Source organism: Malus domestica, chromosome 05 (genome assembly GCF_042453785.1).
Source record: "Malus domestica chromosome 05, GDT2T_hap1".
NCBI classification, from domain to species: Eukaryota; Viridiplantae; Streptophyta; class Magnoliopsida; order Rosales; family Rosaceae; genus Malus; species Malus domestica.
In genome coordinates, this window is record NC_091665.1 from 26,101,321 (window position 1) to 26,117,771 (window position 16,451).

The following is a 16,451-nucleotide window of genomic DNA, read 5'->3' on the forward strand; positions in this document are numbered from 1 at the left end:
TTCTTGATTCTCTTATGATCTCTTGATAGCTTAAAAAATAAAGGTGGCAAATCAACCTATTAGAATATTAATGGGTAATCATTAAGATCTGTCACAGCCCGTCCCGAACTATTTAGTTTCGACTGTGTGAAATGACGGTTTTACCCTTAAACGTGGGTAGTCGTGTGTACATGACTTAGTTTAGGTCCTAAGTTATTTTCCTAAGTGTGGAGATAATTGGAAATTAAGTTGTTTTGTTGTTTTGGTTGGTTGGAGTGGACAACTTTGGACCACACACACACCCTAACATTCTCTCTTTCTTCTTCCCGTGTGCTCTCTCTCCTTCCTCTAAAAAATTCCTCCATTTTCTGTACAACTGTACGGACAATCCTTCAAACCACATTAAAACCTCACGGATCAAACCATCTAAGATCACCACTTTGTCCCTTGTGTTCTCTGGAGTCGAGAGATACCTTTGTTTTTAAGAAATGACGTCAGGAACCCTGAGTTTTCATATGCTCCGGCGAGGTAAATAGTGACTCGATCGTGATTGTGGGCGACCTAGGAAGTTTGAGGACTCAAAAAGGTATTATCCTAACTTCCTTGATGTTTTGGAGTAGTTTTGGAGTAATTTTAACGTCGAGATTGTGGAAACCAGAAAACCCCGATTAGAGCACTATTCACATGGTCGTAATTATGGATGTTTCAGGTGATTTGAAGCTTGTAGGAAGCTTTGGAACATCCTCACGAAGCTCGGAGAAGAAAAATGAAGTGATTTGGATGTTAGAAAGTTGAGATTCGACGAGTTGCAGGTTTGGCCAGAGTATCGAGGAATTTTCCGGTGAATTCCGTGGGTTTTAGGGCTTTTAAAAGGTATGGTTGTGTTCTATTCATGTCAAGCTTCAAATTGGTTTAAGTTTCATGAAATTTGACTGAGAAAAGGACGAGAAATGAAGGTTTGAAAAATTCCCAGTTTTCCGGCGACGGCGACGGTCACCAGAGTTCTGAGGTAGGGGATGATGGAATATTCTGTCAACTTTGATGGAATATTCCTAACGGCTTTGGTTAGTTTAACGGATTCTGTTACTATTTAACATAATATTCCATGGAATATTCCTAACGGGGTTAAGGGATTCCGTTAGGGTCCCTGCGCATGGCCGCGCGTGTTGCCTTGCCCTTGCCAGTGCATGCCGGCGCGTGGGACATCCAAAAATTATTTTTAAAATATGGGGATGTTTGTGGAGTTGTGTAGGTCACGATGGTATATTTATAAACCCCATTTGAGCAATGTATGAGAAGTTATTAGCTAGTTTTGTCTATGTGCTTTAAATAACGTTTTTATAGTTGTTTCGCATATAGAGGAGACTTATCCCGAGGACGAGCGCGGTTAAGGGCGACTCGGGGGCTATGACCCTTCGACATACCAGTGAGTGGGCTTTTTGTTTTCAGTATATACTTATATACTTGATATTTTCCCAGAAAATGCGTTTAAATGAAAGTATGCCTTGAATGCTATGCATATAAATTTATATTTTGTATATGAATTAGTATATGATGCATAATATATAATTGTGGTGTTGTGGACGCTCAGGTAAGCCCAGGTGAGTTGTGAATTGTGAATGTGATTAAAGTTGTGATTAATTGAGAAGCATAGAGCTCATAAACCTGCACCTCGGGTGATTGTGAATTACTAGAGATAGAGTACAGGCATGTTTATAATGTCACCTCCCGCACTATATGCTCATATTGGATCCAATTTAGGTGCACAGTCTTGTCGTACAGACCATCATAGGTGGTTCCGACTCGTAGGTGACTAGCGATTTATCGCCCAGCTATCATGAGAGCGTACTATTGAGCATAATTATATTACACCCAGTCTTGTTGTACAGACCCTTTTAGTGGTTCCGACTCGTGTGCAGTGTAGTGTCGTATAGGTCATTGTAGTGACTCCGGCTAGATTGACTAATGAGCTATGAATTCAGTCGTACAGACTTATGCAGGGGTTCCGGCTAATATGTTATTTTCCATGAATTTATTCTCACCTGAATTACTTATTCTATTTTTATGTTTTGGCATGGCATACTTATGAATATGGTTATGTGAAGCATGATTTGAATTGAGATATTTATATATACATTTATGCATATGTTTACATTCTATTTCTGGGAAAATTATACATGTTTTACGGCGAGGAGTTAGAACTTTTGAGAAATGAAATGATTTTGAAAACATTTGTTTTTGCCCACTCACATTTTCTGTTTTGCGCCCCTCCAGGTTTTAGGTAGACTTTCTGTTGGTGACGTGCGAGGATTTCGGCGGTTCTTGAATATTTTGTAAAAACATGTTCATTTGAGCAACATCATATAGCATGCAATTAACAAAGTAAAGGCGGAATCATGCTTGCATGCACTCAAAAACAAAACATTACCCATGAAATTCAAAGCCCAGTAGTTTGGTGAACCAAGACTCAACTCAAATCAAAGTGAGTTGAGAAATTATACCTTTGTAGATTCCTCTTTCCATAAGCAAAGGCTAATCACCCAAACAGAGGGCCTTCATTCCTTGCATCTTAAATCTATGGATTTGGATGGATGAAATGGTTCTCCAAGTTCCCAAAATTGAGAACCTCTAAGTCTCCACACCAAGGAGAGATTGGAGAAGAAATGAGTGACCTTGGAGTAGTAGGATTGCTAGCTACACCCTCCAAGGAGGCCGGCCACTTTAGAGAGAAAGGGAGAGACATGTTCTCTCCAATTTTCTCCAAAAGAAACCCTAAATGAATTTTGGCTATAAAGTCATATTTATACCTTTATTCATTGGAGTGGCAAACTTGTAATTAAAGCAAGTTCACTACCCTCATCTAAATGGCCGGCCATAGGGTTTTGTTTGGGCTTTTGGGCCTTTGTGAATTAAGTTGTCATACAACTTAAGTCAATGGGCTTGACGTTCGAAGCCCATTGGGCCTTAAGGTCCAAAACTATCCCGAGGTCTTTAACGAACTTATGCGTTTGATTAATTAACATATTAATTAATCCTTGCCATAAATAGTTAAACCATTTAATTATTCTTACTCATCTCTATTGTTTCTTCAATCTCTACCTTACACGGTGTACGATCCATTAGGTTCCTTTTAGCGAGGCAGTGGGCGATTAAAACCATTTCAAATCGATTGTGAATTGAAACTTACTTTCAATTCTCCCTTTAGTGATTATACACGTTTAGGGCTTCCACAAACCATGAGTGACACCTAGCAGCATATCATGGTTACCCAAGCTAATCAGAAGAGGTGGAGAACCTATTCAGTTTAGGATTACAAATGCAATACGGTCTTTCTCTAATACAATACTCTTGACCACATTATTTGGTTTGATAGTTTATTCATGTCTACTATCCAATGTGATTCGTGTGCTTATATGATTACCTTGAATGTGATATGGAACGACTTCCTAAATCTCATTCATACTCTGGCCAGAGATTCTTAATCATATCATAGAGTATTCTCCCTCAAACGGTTTGAAGGTTAGAGATCCCTTGTTGCACATTCACTTGCCTCCATGGCTAAGTGGCTTAACCCCGACGATGCCGTGGACACCCGCGGACGGGGTGACTTTGACATAATCAAAGATCAAGTACCTAACCACAAGACAACTATGATGCCTCAGGTCAAAGGACTACTTTGCATTATCCCAACCATAAGTTCTCATGTGACATGAGTATGAGAACTCTTCGTTGATCGTGTTCAGTGAACTCATTCTCTATTGAGCACCTACGTACTTGTCTTGGTGTCAGTCACACCAATGACTCGAGATTAGTCACTCTCCCTGAGAGAAGACACAACACGTACTGATCTTAACGGACTGTCAATGCCCAATTGGCAATCCTATGATCAGGAACGTTTAGGATATGTATACGAAAGAGAATGATCTCATGAATCTAACTTCTTTAGATCGCATTCTCCTAATCACATATTCCTTGGACTTTATCGTTTAAGCATATAACATTTATATGAGACGGCTCAAACAATAATCTTTGCCCTTGATATTCAACTAGATTAGTTTAACATGTGAAATGTCCGTAAAGTATCATCATATGATTGGTTTTAGGGCACATTTCCAACAATCTCCCACTTGCACTAGAGCCAATCAGCTTGGTTATCAGTGATGATACCTCTTCTGAAGTCATTTCAAAAATGGCTGAGTAGTAGGTCTAGACAATGGATATCTATATGTTATCCATAGAAGCAACCTTGAGAATAACGACATCACCATTATACATGATTCTTAATCATGTGGTTTAGTCTCTCATTTGAGTTTGGACCTTGATGAGACCTTGATTCCCTGGCTTGAGCTATCGCCTCATTAGTGTCATACACTTTCTGGTTGGAACCGAATAGAGAGTTCATAAATGAACTTTCCCATCCAAACAACATGGTTGTAAACTTCTATATGGCAATATATTTTGCATTCATAATGGAGCACACTAAAGTCATTACTTTAATGTTTCCATCCAAATATCTCTTTAGTCATAATAAAGAGATATCTGTTTATTTCTTCATTCATAATGATGAAACATCTAATGATGGATTATATTCACAATCTAATACATTTACGCTTCCATTACGTTACTCTAATTCTTCCTCAATTATTGAGGAATCTATCCTTTAGTATTTCTTAAATACTTAAGGACTCACTTGACAGTTGCCATGGTTCTGATCCTGGGCTTACGCTGATATCGTCTTGTACCGTTCTAGGTACAACTCATATCAATGTTTTTCATACAATATGAAATACATAAATCACCTTTCTGCGTATGCATAAAGGATTCTATTTACGCATAATTTCTTTGGGAGTCAAAGGGTACGTTCCCTTTGAGAAGAGCAACTTCTTAGTCTTACTAGAGTTGTCCATTTGATTGAAGTTCATCATCATATGAGAAACTTCCTATCATCTTTTGTCTATATTTAGTGCTTGATATAATCCAATTATATCCTAAAATCTATCATTATAGATTTCCATCCCATGTATATAGACTATGTCTCCCATATACATTCCATCGTCATAGAATGTTTAAAGTCATAACTTTAACGAAGAAGTATTCTTTTCATTTCCAAAATTAATATATCATATATATGTTAAATTTTAGGGACATGATTAACTCCCACTACATTCTATCGTTATAGAATGTTTAAAGTCATAACTTTAACGAAGAAGTATTCTTTTCATTTCCAAAATTAATATATCATATATATGTTAAATTTTAGGGACATGATTAACTCCCACTAATCTTTTGTAAACTTAGTAAACAAAAGATTCATTTACATCTTTATGAGAAATCAATTGATTTGATCTTTCTCTCATAAGACGCTTACAGCTCCCACTAGCTTGCTAAGATCCATGATGGATGGATCTCTACAACTTACATGTCTTGTGATTTATAGTTTTAGACATATATTATCAAGACTATCTTAATAATGGTTTCGGAAACTCATATTATGTCCAAACTTTGAATCACCATTTAGTTGTAGCTAGCAATCTTTGAATTAATTGAAACCAAGACTATGTCAAAGATGGTTTCTTCAAAGTCAACCATTCTCTTTGATTGTAGTCACCTTAAGCTACCAATTAGCTATAAAGGTTTCATTATTTCGGGTCAAATGGTACTTTACCATTTCCTTGAGTATATATCGTATATACACTCAATGTAGTCATAAGGATTTTCATTCTTATTTCTTTCGAATTAAGAGGTGCAACTCTATGACATAGTCATAAAGTTCAAACCATTATACTAAGACGGTTTGTAAATCCTTCTCGACTACCTTGGAGCTTGTAGTATAGGAACTAGGTTGTTATATTTGTCGATTACTATCTTGTCTTTCAAAGAACCCATTCTTTGAGTTCTATTCATCGTTCATTTGCGCTTTAGGCAAATCATATTGTAGGATTACAATGAACTACCCAACAAAACAACATTTGTTAGTTGGTTTATAGAAGTGATATCCAAAAGTTAATTTAAGGATATCCTACAAGATTGTTATCAAACAAACATTGCTTATTTGCACACAACCCCAAATCTTAACATGCTTAAGATTTGTCTTTCTTTCAAACTACATCTTATGGAGTCATGAAAATTTTGGAAGATCTTCTAATTGACAATCATATTGTTTTAGAAGTATATATCCTATATATGGGTAATAGATAACATCCAATGAACTAAATCTTATTCGAGTTCGTTCTTCTCCTAATGGAGAAATTCATTATCTTATGATGCTTCTTTCCTTGATATCTTTCAAGGAAACTCATCTAAAGTGTTACTTTTCTTGGATCAAATCTAAGGAGGTAAATACTTTAGATGTCTTACTCATCAACTTACATTTCTTGAATTCTTTGAAACCTTTTGCAAAGTATTCGGACTTGTGTTTATTCAAAATAAACGATAGTCCAACCGAGAGCGACCTTCGGTGAATGTCATACAACATGAGTAGTATTATGTTGTGGACAACTGCCACTAACATCTAAGTGAATTAACCTCAACATCTTTGTGATTCTTTCTTCTTTCCAAAAGAATAAAGATTCGAACATTTCGCCTCTATACAATTTTAATAAGAAGGTATTGGATCCGGATCTAACGATCCAAAGCATCCATCTTTCACCAACTTGTAACTTATGTTTTTAGAGGTATCACAACTTAGTTGGGATTAGTCACTACCTTGCAACCTTTTGGGTTTTAAGCATCTTTATATTCTAAACAGTTAACACTACCATACCATCTCTACTATAGAGACAATCAATTAGATTACTATAATCCAATCATTGATTAATAAAGAACAATGTTTTGTCAAACAAAACATTCATCCATATCTACTATAGTGACGAAATTAAGTTCCTTAAAATTGGAATGTAAAGACAATCTTTGGTTTTTCCAATTTCTTTGGTAGTTCATATGAGGAAGTAAGTACTATCTGCTTTCGCAGAGATCTATATTTTATTCACGTTCCGAATGTGAAGCACCTTTTTTCTTCTCTCATATATCTTCTACTTCTTATTAGTCACACTTTTACAACGATTGTAAAACATAGTTACTAATACGGAATCAAGCATTCAAGTAGAAGAACCAACTGTTTTGAACTATTCAAGAACAATTTATAACACCTTCGAAAGGTGTGTTTGAAGGAAAAATTTTGTCCTAGCTAAGAACAAGTATGAACATTTGAATACACATGCAAGCTATTAACACATTAATATAGACATGCATCCAAAAACAATTCATAAAACCCATGACTTTCAAAGCCTAGTATATGGTGAACCAATAAACTCTTTAACAACATTAAAGAGAAGTAAAGATTTAGAGTTTCTTTACCCTTGAAGCTCATCCTTGTTTACACAAGGGATTCACTGATGCGAAATATATAAGCACACAAATTAAACCCTCTTTTTATCAAATGTAGTAAAGTATGTAAGTAGGGATCGTTCTAGGCCGGGGATTAGGAGGGATTGCTAAACACTTGAAAACTGACTTAAAAACATAAAAATAAAATTTAAAACACTAACTAGACTCAAAGAATGCAAAACTATACTTTAAAATACTTAAACAAACATAAAACTCAAAACAGCAACCTAATGACTCAAAACTACCTAAAAACCACTTTCTGGGCAGTTTTGAGAACCTAACAAGAACTTGGACGAAGTTGGATAAAAACTTGAATAAAAACACTTAGAAACACAAATCAAAACACTTTCTAACTAATCTAAGACTTCAAAATAAAGGGGGATTTGTTTTGGACGAAAATTGAAAACAAAACAGAAACTTTAAAACAAAACAGATTGTAAAACGTTTTTTTGGATGAAAAGGATGGATAAAAGGCTAGTTAGGAGGTTCTTCTCCACACATGACACACTTGCAAACAAAATAATTTTCAGTTGTTCTTTCAATAAATTATGAAACTCAACACCCCAAGTTAATTAGATACGCTTAAATTAACCTTCAAGTTCTCCTTAAGTTAATGAATTGGATGGAAAAGCGCATACAACAATTCAAAGCATTCCTCAAAGGTTCCTTACGTGATGAGCACAATAAAGATACAATCAAGAATCATGAAGCACAATGAGAACTATAAGTGTTGACGAGGCATTCGTTACTATGATGAGCATGAAACTAGTGCCAAGAATTCATTCAACGCGATCGTTTTCAAGCGACCTTCACTACTTGTGATTATAAGATTGTAACTATTAGGTGAAACTCCCTCATAATCTAGCATCATATTCATGCATGAAAACTAAGCGTGCACTCTCAATCAACATACACAAATAAGTTATCAATCAAGTAGATGAACGAATTGAATCCGCAACTTATGAAATAACAACTGAATGTAATCAAATCATATTGCAAGCATGTACATGGTTTCAAATCACCCCCCAACTAAGGGGGTTTAGTTCCTCATTCTTGCAATACAAAGATACATAAAATTAGACATTAAAATCAAAGGAAAGAAAATACCTAAAATGCTCCAACTTGGAAAGCAAGTGCATCAATGGATCTCCCTTCCTCCTTGTTGCGGCATGAAGCTTGTGGACAGATTTTTGGGTGGATTTATGGTGTAGAATGGATGGGGAATGATATGGAGGGGTTTAGGGTGAGTGTGGAAGAGTGTTTGATGGTTGGAAGGTGGTGGAAAACTAGGCAAAGAGGGTGGAAGAAGGTGGAGTGGTTGTTATGTTTTCTAGGCACTAGAATGGTGTTTTTGGGGTGTTTTGCTTCCTAGGGTGTGTAAGGACGAATTTCTGTGATAAAATGATGAATATGGGGGATTGTTCTTTGGCCAAGGGGTGTAAACATGTATTTATAGGCCCCAAAAACCTTAGAAAATAAGGTTAGGTTAAGGATGAAATGCATGGCAATTTGTGTGTGTGGTGTGCAATGGTCCAAGGGTGAAAATGAAGTAATGATGCAAAGTGTGAAGGGTAAAATGGAGTGGTGTTGTAGCTAGGGAGCATGAATGATTGTGTACATTGCATAGAGATGGAAAGGGAGGTGAAATGTGTCAACAAATGGGTCAAAGGTGCAACAACATGTGTTGCACATGGCATTGGATTCCAAATGTGAATGATGGAGCATCAATTGGTGCATGTAATGGATGTAAAGGTTGTCTAAAATCTAATGGGTGAAGGGAACAAGAGGTATCAAGCAATTGAGTGAAATAATTAAATGAATTAAAGCATGAAATCAGAAATTATGTAGGGGACAAGAGTGATCAAGCATGGCATGGAATCCAAAGGGAATTCTATGTGGTTTGCATGGCAAGGAATGCAAGTTGGGGTGACAGATTTTTGGGCTGTTTTCTTCATCTTTTGGACCATAATTCTTCATATTCTTGGCCTCTTTAGTTCTCAAATTCGTCCATCCACTTGGCCCATGCATTTGCTATCCATTCCAAGCCCGAAACATGCTCCAAAGGCCTCCAAAATGCATCTTCTTGCATACTTTGTACTTAGAGTCTTTCACTTTGCATGTGGGCTTCTTTGCATGTGTATGAGTTGTCATTATTTATCCTTGCAATTACACACACACACTTGCACACACATATGCCCAAAACGTCCATCCTCATGCATGCAATCCATTTGAGCCCAATATTGATCCAACATGCACCAAAATGCACTTTTCTTGCCAAGGTTGTTATTAAGACCTACAAACAAAAGAAAATGGCTTTAAACACTAAAATAACTAAAGAAACACAACGTAAACGCACAAGAACAAGCCAATTAAGTCGCATAAATATGCTCCTATCAAATTCCCCCACACTTAGCTTTTGCTAGTCCTCGAGCAAAACAAAGAAATAAAACGAAACAAAACAAATAAAACACAACCTAAACCTTCCAACATTTGCCTCAGGGATTTCCAATGCACATGACATGTTAAAAATCATTATCCCCACAGATTTGAGTCATCTTTACACTTAAGCACATACTTAATCATAGTCACCACTTACTAGTTCACAATTAATCAATTAAAACAATGTTTTTGATGTAGTAACATGCCTTAGAGAATTCACTCAATTCCTTACAAGATATGCACTCAATTTTCACTCAGATTTTCCAACTACACACCCTATACTAGTTATATGTGAGAAGATTGATGTAGATATGAAAACGAATGCTCACATATATGTATCACAAAGAAAGCAATTTCTGGAGTTAATAAGCATGTTTAGATATGATCTCATGAATGGAATGCTATTACTTAGACGCGAGAACCAGTGACACCATATGCTCATACCAAATTCAAACTCCACAAATTGAAACACATAACACTCAAGATTGAAGTCAAAGGTTGTAACGGGCTTGGGGTGTTGGCTAACAAATGAAGGATAGGGATAACAAACGTTCTTAAAGCAATAGCAAGAAAAGTAATGAAATGAAAACTTAGAATTCACTTAGATTGCAGTAATCAACTTTTAAACACGAAGGGAAGATTCAAGCAATATTTAGGGCCGAATTCAATGTTTTGGACCCTTTCTTCAATAAGCAACACTTTAAAACTCTTTTTCACATATTTTTCAACTCCTTTTCTCTTCACAGCTCTTCTTCTTTTCATTCTATTTTTCACGAATCTTTCTTTTCTACTCGTGCCTTATGAATGATTTTGGCATACACACACACAAGAATCACTTCCCCCACACTTGTTTTCTGCCATACATTAATCAAAAGGAATTCAATTTGACTCATACTTTACTATGCTTCAAGAACAAGGGTATGGATGGTCCTAAACTAGGCTAGGTAAGGATAATGTGGTTTAACAAAGAATGTAGGCTATCAAGGCTCAATGGGGTTAACTTAAACATATAACGATATGGGATACATGGCAGTTTGGCTTTGGTGGTGGTAACTACACAACTTCATCTTGAATATGTGTTATGCAAATCAATAGCATGCTTTGAATGAAATAGGCATGAGTTCTAGCATTTGGAACTAAATGATGAAACGCCTTCTAAGTAATAACCAAGCAAAGAATAATGAGATCATGCAACGACTTTAGAAAACAATAATGCACAGATTTTAACTCTCCAAATAAATATTTAGGCTCAATTCTCACAAGGTTGTAGCGTTAGTTTGAGTTCTTTCCTTCAAGCATGTTACAAAAAACTAATTTTTTTCTTTTATGATTACATGTGATTTCATAAGTTATAACCACAATCACGCATAAATAAAGAGTAAATCAAACTTTCATCCATGTTTATAACTCTCTTTAACAGTCATGCAATTACAAACTGAATCCTCATCATTGTGTTGGAAGGTACCCTAAGACACAAATAAGCGCACAAAAACAACTCTTTTTTTTTGGATTTTCAAAAACAATTTTTCAAATTTTTATGAATTTTTGGATTTTTATGTCAAAACACACTGAAACACTCCAAAACAGCTTAAAAATACTTAAAACAACAAGGAACAACACTAGAAGTAATGGGTGATAAATTTCTACGAATTTCATGCAAAACAATGGTTACTCCCCCCACACTTAAATCAAACATTGTCCTCAATGTTTCAAGCATATACTCACACCAAAAACAAGCAAATAACAAACGACAAATAAACATGACAAATATGGCAAAGTAAAAACCAGACAGAGTAGAGTTTAAGAACGCAAATCTGGTTTTGGAGATAGTTGATCTTGTTGACTTTCCACAGCTTTGAACTTGAACTGGATTGGAATTGTACGGCGAAGCTTTGCTGTTCATTTCCACGAAGTTTAATGTTAAAATCCTTTGCATATTTGTTAATGTTTCAAAATAGAAAGTCATAACCAAAAATAATTAAACAAGTAATAAAATAGACAATCAAACAGAATAAATGGGTTGCCTCCCTTAAAGCGCTTGCTTTAACGTCTTCCAGCCGGACGATGAACACCTTCACTTCTCCTTGGAACCCACGGCATGCAGTGGGATCTCCTCCACAACATGCTCCACAAAGTTCTCGTAGTATGGCTTCAAGCGATGTCCATTCACCTTGAATTCTTGCCCGGTTCTCAAGCTCTTAATTTGGACTGCACCATGTACAAAAAGATTAGTAACAACAAACGGGCCAACCCATTTGGAACGTAACTTACCAGGGAATAGACGAAGGCGGGAGTTGAACAACAACACTTTCTGCCCAATTTCGAAAGTCTTGCCTCGAAGCATCTTATCATGGAATGCCGTGGTCTTCTCTTTGTAAATTCTAGCATTCTCATAAGCTTCATGCCTTATCTCATCAAGTTCACTCAATTGAAGCTTTCGATGAATTCCAGCTTGGTCCACATTCAAATTGAAGGTCTTGATGGCCCAATGAGCTCTATGTTCTAATTCCACGGGAAGATGGCAAGGCTTGCCATACACAAGTCGAAAAGGAGACATACCAATGGGGGTCTTGTAAGCCGTTCGATACGCCCATAGTGCATCATCCAGCCGTAAGCTCCAATCTTTTCTATTTGGCCCAACGGTCTTCTCCAAAATCTGTTTGATCTCACGATTAGATACCTCGGCTTGGCCATTGGTTTGGGGGTGGTAAGGTGTGGAAACCTTATGCGTCACATGATACTTCTTGAGTAATGCCCCAATGGTACGGTTGCAAAAATGAGACCCTCCATCACTGATTAGCACCCTAGGCATCCCAAATCTAGAAAAGATATTAGTTTTCACAAAATCTGCCACAACTTTAGAATCGTTAGTTCGAGTGGCTTTCGCTTCCACCCACTTTGAAACATAATCAACGGCAAGTAATATGTAGGTGAAACCAAAAGATGAAGGAAAAGGACCCATAAAATCGATACCCCAAACATCAAAGATTTCAACAACAAAGATGGGTACCTGCGGCATTTGATCTTTTTGGCTAATATTACCTGTCCTTTGGCAGCGATCACATGTTAAACAGAAGGTTCTAGCATCTTTAAACAAAGTAGGCCAATAAAAACCACATTCAAGAACCTTAAAAGCTGTCCTTTGGGTGCCAAAGTGACCCCCACATGCATATGTGTGACAAAAACTTAAAATTGAGTGAAAATCTGATTCATGCACACATCTTCTTATAACCTAATCTGAACAATATTTCCACAAGTATGGGTCATCCCAAACATAAAATCTAGCATCCTTTTTAAGTTTATCACGTTGGAATTTGTTTAGGGTGCTAGGAACTTGTTTAGTCACCAAATAATTCACCAAATCCGCGTACCAAGGCTCACTTACCTGGATAGACATTAGTTGCTCATCGGGGAAGGTTTCAGAAATTGGCGATGCTTCCTCATGCACCATTCGACTTAGGTGGTCAGCCACCACATTCTCCACGCCCTTCTTATCCCGAATCTCAATGTCAAACTCTTGTAGAAGCAACATCCATCGAATTAGTCTAGGCTTGGCCTCCTTTTTTGTGAGTAAATACTTGAGAGCTGCATGATCAGTAAAAATAATAACTTTAGTACCAAGTAAGTATGATCGGAACTTATCTAATGCAAATACCACAGCAAGTAATTCTTTTTCAGTGGTGGAGTAATTTAATTGAGCATCATTTAGTGTCCTAGAGGCATAATAAATAACATGAGGTTGTTTGTTCTTTCGTTGCCCCAAAACAGCACCAATCGCATAATCCGAAGCATCGCACATCAACTCAAATGGAAGGCTCCAATCTGGAGGTGTGATAATGGGAGCCGAAGTAAGAGCTTCTTTTAATTGCTTGAATGCCATGGAGCATGCATCATCAAACTCGAAAGCCACCTCTTTTTGAAGCAATCGGCATAGTGGTTGTGAAATCTTGGAGAAATCCTTTATGAAACGCCTATAAAAACCTGCGTGACCAAGAAACGAACGAACCTCTCTAACCGAAGTTGGAGAGGGTAAGTGACGAACAAGGTCTACCTTAGATTTATCCACTTCAATGCCTTCTTCAGAAATAATATGTCCTAGAACAATACCTTGCTTAACCATGAAGTGACATTTTTCCCAATTAAGCACAAGATTCGTTTCAACACAACGTTTCAAAATTAAGGTCAGATTACTCAAGCAATGATCGAATGAATTACCAAACACGCTGAAATCATCCATGAATATCTCAATAATTTTCTCCACATAATCAGAAAAGATACTCACCATGCATCGTTGAAATGTCGCAGGGGCATTGCACAAACCAAATGGCATGCGCCTGTATGCAAAGGTGCCAAAGGGGCACGTGAACGTTGTCTTTTCTTGGTCCTCCGGAGCTATCACAATTTGGTTATATCCGGAATATCCATCAAGAAAGCAATAAAATTTATAACCGGCTAACCTTTCTAACATTTGATCCAGGAATGGCAACGGAAAGTGATCTTTCCTTGTCATGGCATTTAACTTCCTGTAATCAATACAAACACGCCAACCGGTCACCACACGAGTGGGTACAAGCTCTTGTTCTTCATTCTTCACCACCGTGATCCCGGACTTCTTTGGAACAACCTGCACGGGAGACACCCAACGACTATCAGAAATAGGGTATATAACACCACAGTCAAGCAATTTTATAACCTCCTTCTTTACTACTTCCAACATGGGTGGATTAAGGCGACGTTGAGCCTCCCGAGATGGCTTAGCTCCCTCCTCCAAAAGGATGCGATGCATGCACGTGGTGGGACTAATGCCTTTGATATCCGCCAAGATCCATCCAATGGCAGATTTGTGCTCCTTTAACACCCTTATCAACTTGTCTTCTTCTTGGGCCGTGAGTGAGCTAGATATGATGACGGGTAGTGTTTGATCTTCTCCCAAGAAAACATACTTCAAGTGACTAGGTAATGGCTTCAACTCAAGTGTAGGTGGCTGCACAATGGATGGAAGTAACTTGTTAGCCAAAACCGAATCTAAAATTGAGAGTGAAGACTTACCAGAATGTGATGTCAATGACTCGAGGGCCGCGACCATTTCAAACACTTCACCACAAGGGGGCACGGCAATATGGTCAGATTCCATGCCGTGGGTTGCTTGGATTCCCCCACACTTGTTTCTTGCTCCTATGCCGTGTACTAAGGCTATTTCAAGTGCATCGTCGTTCATTCGATCCAAATGTACCTGTGCCAAAGAATCAACAATGTCAATAGCGAAACAAGAATGGTCCTCCATTGGATATTTAATGGTTTCAGAAAGATTAAAACGAATAATGTCTCCATCAAACTCCATGGTTAATGTTCCCATAAACACATCTATTTTTGTTCTCGCTGTTTTCATGAATGGTCGGCCTAGCAAGATTGGCAATGATGGAGCATGGCTTGAATCCTCCATTTCTAAGACATAAAAATCTGCAGGAAAGATAAGATGATTGACCTGCACTAAAACATCCTCAAGGACTCCCTTGGGATAAGCGTTAGAACGATCGGCCAATTGAATTATCACGCCATCTTGTTTTAACTCACCAAGGTTCATTGATGCATAAATGGAATATGGCATAACATTAATAGAAGCACCTAAATCTAACATGCATTTTTCAAATCTAGTGTTTCCAATTACGCATGGGATAGTAAAGCTCCCTGGATCCTTACACTTTGGAGGTAACTTCCGTTGCAAAACCGCAGATACATTTTCACTTACCTTCACAACTTCTTTGTTTGAAATTCTTTTCCTAGTTGTGCATAATTCTTTTAAAAACTTTGCGTACCTGGGCACTTGCTTAATAGCATCAAGTAAAGGAATGTTCACTTGGACTTTTCGAAAGGTATCCAAAATGTCCTTTTCGCTTTCTTCTTTCTTCGATTGTGCAAATCTACGAGGGAAAGGAACATTGGGCAGATTAGTGTTCGAAATCACAACATTTGGAACATTCTTACCTGAGGTGGACGGATGGGATGTCTTAGATGGCTGCGGCATGGGTGATGGTACCCTTGCCGTGGGGTAGGTGTTCTCATCTTCCTTGAGTTGTATCTTCTCATCTTCCTTGTTTCTCACCTCTTTTCCACTTCGTAATGTGATAGCCTTTGCAGATTCGAAGCCACCCTTTGGATTGACCACCGTAGTGCTTGGTAACTTACCATTTTCACGGAATTGCCCAAAAAATTCGGCCATTTGTCCCATTTGCTTCTTCAGCTCATTAACCTCCTTTGCTTGGTTCTGCATTCCCTGCGCCATGGTGGTTAGTAACTGATATGTTTTATCATCATTCATAGACGTACCTGGGTTGGTTTGGGAAGATTGTGCCTGAGGAGGTGGTTGTGGTTCCATTGGCCTTGGAAAGAAACCCGGGGGTTGTCGGAATCCACTTTGTTGGCCATATTGTGGTGCATCTCTCCATCTGAAATTGGGGTGGTCACGCCATCCCGGGTTGTATGTATTGGAGAAAGGATCATTCCTTGGTTGGTTTTGATTCCCATAACCCACAGCATTGGCCGATTCCCATCCTCCATTCTCAATTAATTGAGGGCATTGATCAGATTGGTGTCCTTGAATGGAGCATACACCACAGATTGTAGTTCCTTGCGTTTTGGGGCCTTCA

General features: G+C 37.7%; 1 pseudogene; it reads right to left on the reverse strand.

The window, feature by feature from the left end:
* Window positions 1-11,980: 11,980 nt before the first annotated feature.
* On the reverse strand, window positions 11,981-15,947 carry LOC139196468 (uncharacterized; annotated as a pseudogene).
* Window positions 15,948-16,451: the final 504 nt, after the last annotated feature.